The sequence below is a fragment of the Onychomys torridus genome, chromosome 1, assembly GCF_903995425.1.
Source record: "Onychomys torridus chromosome 1, mOncTor1.1, whole genome shotgun sequence".
Lineage (NCBI taxonomy): Eukaryota > Metazoa > Chordata > Mammalia > Rodentia > Cricetidae > Onychomys > Onychomys torridus.
Window position 1 is genome coordinate 66,235,554 of NC_050443.1, and position 7,490 is coordinate 66,243,043.

Consider the following 7,490-nt stretch of genomic DNA (forward strand, 5'->3'; position numbering starts at 1 on the left):
ATAAATAGTGAAGTCATAAAATAACAAAATGCAATATAATTAATAGTTAGGTTTTTAATTGCTTGCTTGTTGTAATTGTGCTAAACACTGTGCTTGCAACTTATTTTCTGGTTTTATAGGTGAAAAGCCTGATAAAGTAAAATGTGATCTATTATTGAATTTTAGAATTAGAATAATAAGGTTGTACTAAATTTAATAAGCTAAACACAACTGAGTTTCCATAGTTATTTAGGTTCAGTGGAAGAATTTATATAATGCTTTATTTCATACTGAATAACTGTCAAGTATATTAGTTATCAACAAGGTCAGTTCAAAAAATTATGAAACACCTACACTATTTAAAAGTATTTTTACAGAAATATAGAGGTCAATGTACGATATACTGCAACAAATGTATCTGTAAATAATTATACGGACACAAACTATTTTTCTAGCGTGGAAAGAAACTCAGAATATAACTAGCATTGTTGCCTATAAAATAGGAATAAAGTAAGAAAATTTTTTCACTCTCATTTATAAATCCACTTTTTATTTTCTTAAGAAACATACATGTAAAGGTAGAATACTATATTATTAAAATTATCAGATTGTCAAACAAACATTTTTTAGATGTTTTTTATTGATTCTTTGTGGATTTCACATCATGCATCCCAATCTCATTTATCTCCCCATTCCTTTGAATCTTCACTCTGTGCTTGCAGCCTCCCCCCCAAAAATAAAATACAATTTAAAAGAAAAGCAAAAAACAAACAAACCAAACAAAACAAAACAAAAGGTCTCAGCGTGGAAGCTGCAGTGTGACACAGTGAGTCACACAATGTACACTTTAGTATACAGTTTACATCTTGCTAAGTGAATGAGATGAATGAGTCATCAGTTTGGTTTGAGGTCTCTGGCATCTGTTACACCATTGATCAATACTATCCCTTTCTGGGAGTCCTCTTGGATATGGTAATGGTTGAGAGAGAGGGAGGACAATTTTCTTTGCCCATGCTACCATATCGCAGATGAGGGGGTGTAGGATCAGTTCTCTGCTCTCATGCCCTCAGGGCCAGCTCACCTGCATCCCCTCCAACAGGGTCAAGTCTGCTGTGCAACTTGGAGGAGGTGCAAGGTCACACTTCCAAGTGCTGCAGCTAGTGAGGAACAAGGCTAGCTCTCCCTCTCTCATGACCTTAGGGCTAGCTCTCCCACTTGCCACAGGCAGCCAGAAGTGAGAAATGGTGTAGTGCATCTCACTCACACCCTCTACACCTTATAGCAGATGATGGATGGGGCCATATCTCCTACATATGTTAGTGGTTCCTAATAACCTGTGTCAGCCTGAACAGAGTCACCTCTGTTGTGCTGCCCAGGCCAGGTATGAAGTCTGCTCTCACAAGTGCAAACAAACCTCTTAAAATAACTGAAAATAATCTCCCCAAACAAAGCAAGCAAAAAACCTTTCAAGTATCATATACGTTAGCCCTGGTCCAACAATATTTTTACAACAGTAGCAGGAGGTCACTAATTCATTTGAAAAAAGTCAACTCTCAGGATTCTTTATCATTTGCCTTAAGTACTGAGCAATAAGATTTTTCTAAAACATTAGATTGGAGGCATTTAAATTTTATGTGCTGCAAAGTAACAGATAAAATTTCATTTAAATGATGATGATCTTTTAAATAACTAAATGAAACATTTCTAATGAAAATATTTCTGTACTTCTGGAAGAGATCATGTTTCATAATTGAATCCTAAGTTTTTAATACAAAGATTAGTGGTTTTATTTATAATTCCCCAAGGTATTTTATATCATTTGTGGCTATTGTAAAGGGTGATGTATCTCAGATTTCCTTCTCAGGCTGTTTGTCTATTGTATATAGGAGGGCTACTGATTTTTTTGAGTTGATCTTGTATCCTGCTATGTTGCTGAAGATGTTTATAAGCTGTATCAGTTCCTTGGTTGAATTTTTGGGGTAATTCATGTATACTATCATGTGATGTGCAAATAGAGAAAGCTTGAGTTCTTCCTTTCCAATTTGTATCCCCTTAATCTCCTTTTGTTGTCTTATTGCTCTGGCTAGAACTTCAAGTACTATATTGAATAAATATGGGGAGAGGGGACAGCCTTGTCTTATTCCTGATTCTAGTGGCATTGCTTTGAGTTTCTCTCCATTTAATTTGATGTTGGCTATTGGCTTGCTGTAAATTGCCTTTATTATGTTTAGGTATGTTCTCTGTATTCCTGATCATTCCAAGACCTTTATCATAAAGGGGTGCTGGATTTTGTCAAATGCCTTTTCTGCGTCTAGTAAGCTGATCATGTGGTTTTTGTCCCTATGTGAAGAAATTGTGATTGTTTTAAGAAATATATTTGAATTGGTATATATATCAAATGATCGGGTTTTCAGGGTTATGTTTGATTTTTGCAGTACATTCCAGGTCGGTCTCAAAAGTATTTCATATAGCTGGAATGGTGGTACACTCCAGTAATTCCAACACTCTGGAAGATGAGACAGGAAGATGTGGGGCTCAAGTTCAGATAGATCTGGACTACTTGTCAAGACCTTTTTTTTTTTTTTCCAGAAGAGTTTATTACAGTTATGAGGGCTTACAATTTCAGAAGGCAAGTTCATGACCATCATGTTGGAGAGTACAAGGGCATGACCCTTTCACACAGAAGTATTGGTGCTGCTTCCAAACCAGCTTCAGTGTCTGTTGCTGCTAAGAGAGCTAGGCGGTGTGTCAGACACTGTTGAAGGGGATACAGATTGAAGTACAAGGCAAACCATAAGATGGTATCTACAAGGCATCACCTAGTCTTTTTTTTCCCAGAAATGACTCTGTATTTTCACTGAAGACATTTAGTTCTCCCTACATCCTGAGTTAACTGATTTTACCATATGAGGGCATAGAAAACATTTCTAGAATAAAGGGGATAAACTGCAGTTTCAACAACTCTGTGACTCCAGTGGCTACTCCATAAGGTCTGCTTCCTCATTTTCAAACCTGGGATGGTAGACAGAATGCAGACTGAAGGCTGCCTTGCAGAGTTTAGGGAGATGGGAAGATGGGAAGTAGTATACAGAAAAAAGAGTTGGTTAACAGTGAATGCTTAGGCAAGTGAATACTTGTCATACAAAAAGAAATTTGGCTATAAAAAATATCAGTGTGTAACATAATAATTGCACCCCAAGAAAGTACTGCTTACAGAGTTCCTGAGATGGTATGTCCTTTTCTTTAGCACTTCTGTTAGGTTTTACTCTAAAGTGTGCATCAGTGATGTGCAATCTACTCTTAGAGTGTAGTTTCCAGAAACAGAAGGGATAGAATGGTTTATTTGTTTTGTTTCTGTTATTCTTTTATTCAAAGACTGTTGCTAAACTCTATACAGAAAGATACCTTCAAAAATGCAATTAATGACCTGGCAGTGGTGGTGCAAGCCTTTAATCCCAGCACTCTGGAGGCAGAGCCAGGTGGATCTCTGTCAGTTCCAGGCCAGCCTGGTCTACAGAGTAAGATCCAGAACAGGCACCAAAACTACACGAAGAAATCCAGTCTCTAAAAACAAAAAACAAACAAACACCAAATGAAATTAATGAAAACTCTCTAATAGGCCTAAGGTTTGGAGAGAACTACACAATGGGCCAACTCTCCAAATCTTCACCTCCTACTCTTACTCTACCCAATAAACCTGACTTCAGGGCTATGCAAATACTTTCCCCCCAGTTATCTATGTTGCACATGATATACACATGACTTCTTCACCCTTAGAACTCATATTTTCTCAGTGGTCTCCCTCACTTCTCGATGTGACACTGTACCTTACTTCCACCCCATTCCAGCTACTGTCCTCCTCTCTTGACCTTGGTCTGTTTTTAACATCACTCACCTCCCTCACACATTACTGCCTTGTCATTGCTTTCCTCCAAATGGACTGTTAGAGAAGAGCCTGTAAATATGTAGCCGCAGCATGAGATTCCTTCTAGAAATGTTATGTATCATTTATTCTCAAATTAAAGGATCTATATTACTGGAGGCCAAGGGGTATGGGCCTGTCATCCTAGCACACAGAAGTCTGAAGCTTAAGCAGGATGTTCATGAGCTTTAGGCCAGATTGGACTACACAGTGAGTACTCCATCTCAAAAAATATAAAAACATAGATACAGAGATAGAAAATGTAATTTTGATACACAAATGCTTTTATATGAGAGTGACTTACTTGGAGGGAGATGGTTTGAAGGCAATTATTGCAATTTAAATGCACAATTCCTAGGATGAAAAAATTACATTATGACTTTCTATTCACTCTAAACTTCATACAGAAAAGTGCATATACACTTGCTGCAATATCAGCTGCAGAACTGAAATGTAATGTTCTATAGAATGTGTTACAGAAGTTCTTGCATTGTTTTATTGTTGTCACTTTGGATTTTTGTTTTGGGGTTTGTTGTGATTGTTGCTTTATAAATGTAGTAAGTCAATGTGTATTCACCATAGAGGAAGTTTTACATAAATATTTTTTCTGAGTAAAAAGGAGGATCTAGAACCATTTATTGGTATTATAACTTCAAAGTCCTGTAGGATCTAAGAGAAGGTAAAAAGCATAACAGTTAGGATGATCTGAACTCAACCTTTCCCTAGCAAGTGACCTCTGAGAACTTCTTATAGTCACAACTTCTTCTTCTGTACAAAGAGGCAATATAAATACATCACATGATGGTTGCATTGTATACCAATTAAATGGAAAATGATTAAGACAGCATATAAATCACTCTGGAACATGTGTCAACTAAATAGTCTGAGAGCTCATTTGATAGAAACACTCTAAACTAAAGATGAAAGTTCTTTGGTGGGAGATTTTAAGAGTGGTTTGGGTATTGCTTTTAATTTTTTAATTTATAAACTGTATTATTTACGCTAATATATATATATATATATATATATATATATATATATATATATCCACAAATATGTAGTTTGTTATAGCCCTTGAAAAATGAGCATTTAACCAAAAAATACAGTGTAAAGTGAGGGATGAGGTATAACAATCACACTGTATCTATGTGTACTTGTTCTTGATTTTAAAAATTATGATCCAGTTCCAAATACATCTAATTATCTAAGATATATCATAATTATCTAAGCCCAATGATGTACTAAAATACAAGACAAGTCAAATATTCAGCACAATCAATAATAATAATAACAAGCATTTTGCTTCATTTAAAAATTATTTATTTAAAGCATGTATTTTTAAGGCACATACTTGTAATTTATCATTTTTGTATTTGTATCTTTATAGTTTTGGGGAACACATTCATCTCTCTGTCACTGAGCTATACCTCCAGCCCTTTTATCATATGATTTAAGTAAAGAAAAAAATAATAATCATATTGGTCATTTTTGAATAGGCACTGTACACAAGTCAGACATCATGGAGCTTTGCAAATAACTCCATTTAAAAGTGATACAATCTTTAAGATATGTACTTAGTTCAGACATAAAGAAACTCAAACACACACACACATGCACACACACACACACACACACACACACACACACACACTTTAAAGTCACAAAAGAAAGAAATAGCAGTCTGTTGTCCATTGTGAACTGCATGGCCATTGTCCTTTAACATGAGAGGAGAAAGGAGAACTGACCTGCAACAGGAAAACTAAACTTTAAGTCAATGACACTCAGAAATGTACATGAAGAGGAAAATGTAAACAGCAATGTGACCACCAAGGCATGTGTTGGCATGGAGAATTTACATTAAGTGTGTGTGTGTGTGTGTGTGTGTGTGTGTGTGTGTGTGTGTGTGTGATGGTGCACATGTACATGTGGAAGTCAGAATACAACTTTATGGAGTCAGTTCTCACTGTCAATCTTTAAATGGATTTCTAGGATACAACTTATTTTGTCTGACCTGTCTGAAAGTGCCTTTGCTAACTTAGCCATCCAGTCTCTATATTTAAATGTAATATGCCATTCAAAAGCAAAAGATTCAAGATCATGACTTAGGCAGTCAGCAGGTAATTATCACCATATTTAAGAGAATATGATAGAGGAGGCAAAGTAAGGAATACTGCCTCCCTGAACAAGCACTGCAATACAGAGTGAGGGAAATTCCTCTTAGTCACTAATGCAGCCGGCCCTGAAATCAAGGGGAGGGGTGTGAAAACAACCTCAAATATTCTAACCTCATGTTAACTGGCTGCCTTCTGTACTGGGATGTAATTCTTTGACTAAATTGTTACCTTCAGAGTAACCATGTTCTCTATTGAGGCTGACAATATTCACCTTCTATGGAAGAAGATGTAAGCCACATCTCATTCTTGGAAGAGTCTATAATGTTCCTACAACAAGATATTTAATAACTTTAAGATTAAATATAACTATTTCCTTTCCAAGGCACATCTGTTTTTTAATGTAGATATTTGAATGAAGTTGAATCATTTTTCCTACAAGTTTGATATATAAGTACCTCCAAAGAGAGTTGATTTGAGACAGTTCTCACAGATGTTGCCAGTGAGAAACAAGAGCAAAGTTTTCTAAACTACATTAGAGAAAATAAACTGTTCACCCATGGTGGGTGGTTCCATCCCTTGGCTGCTGTTCTATAGGAAGGAGGGCTGAGCAAGCAGGAAGCAAACCAGTAAGCAGCTCCCCTCCATGGCCTCTGCAACACCTGCCTCTGTGTTCCTACCCTGTTTTGGTTCCTGTCCTGATTTCCTTCAGTGATGAACAGCAATGCTGAAGTGTATGCTACATAAACCCTTTCCTCTTCAATTTGCCTTTTGGTCATGCTGTTTTGTCATAGCAGTAGAAACCCTAACACACACACACACACACACACACACACACACACACACACACACACAAAGTAGATTAAAAGGGAATTGGGATTTTATACATGCATACCAGTCCGTCATAAATTTTCTCAGTAAACATCAATTCAGGAGACATTTCTGCAGAAATATACTTTTAAAAGTACTGTTATTATTTAAGCAGAGGTTATTTCCAGGGTTAACAGAGCATGAGTTTTTATCAGTTTACTGATCTGGAAATTTGCAAAGGAAATCTGACCATGAAGCTAATTTCTCTTGTAGTATATTGCCTCCTACTGGTAATTATAGCTGATTGCACATTTTTAGAAGTAAAGCAAAGCACTGCTGAGATATTTTGGGTCTCTAAAACATTCCATTTCCTGGGAATTTTGATTATAAAAAAAATCAGGAAAGTATATGTAACTCTAAATGATAAAAGACAGTATTATCACAGTGTTCTGGAGGTCAAGGCAAGATGATTGTGAGTGTTCCAGGACATTCTGGGTTAAATAGACTTTCTGAAAACCAACAAAATAATAATAATAATAAAAATAATTCTATAGAAACAAACTGCTCCTAGATATTCATAGCTTTTCCTGACACCAGGATGAAACTTTCTTGTGGAGAAAAACATCACCTTGACCAACAGGAATTTCACAGCATCATGGGAAGCTGAC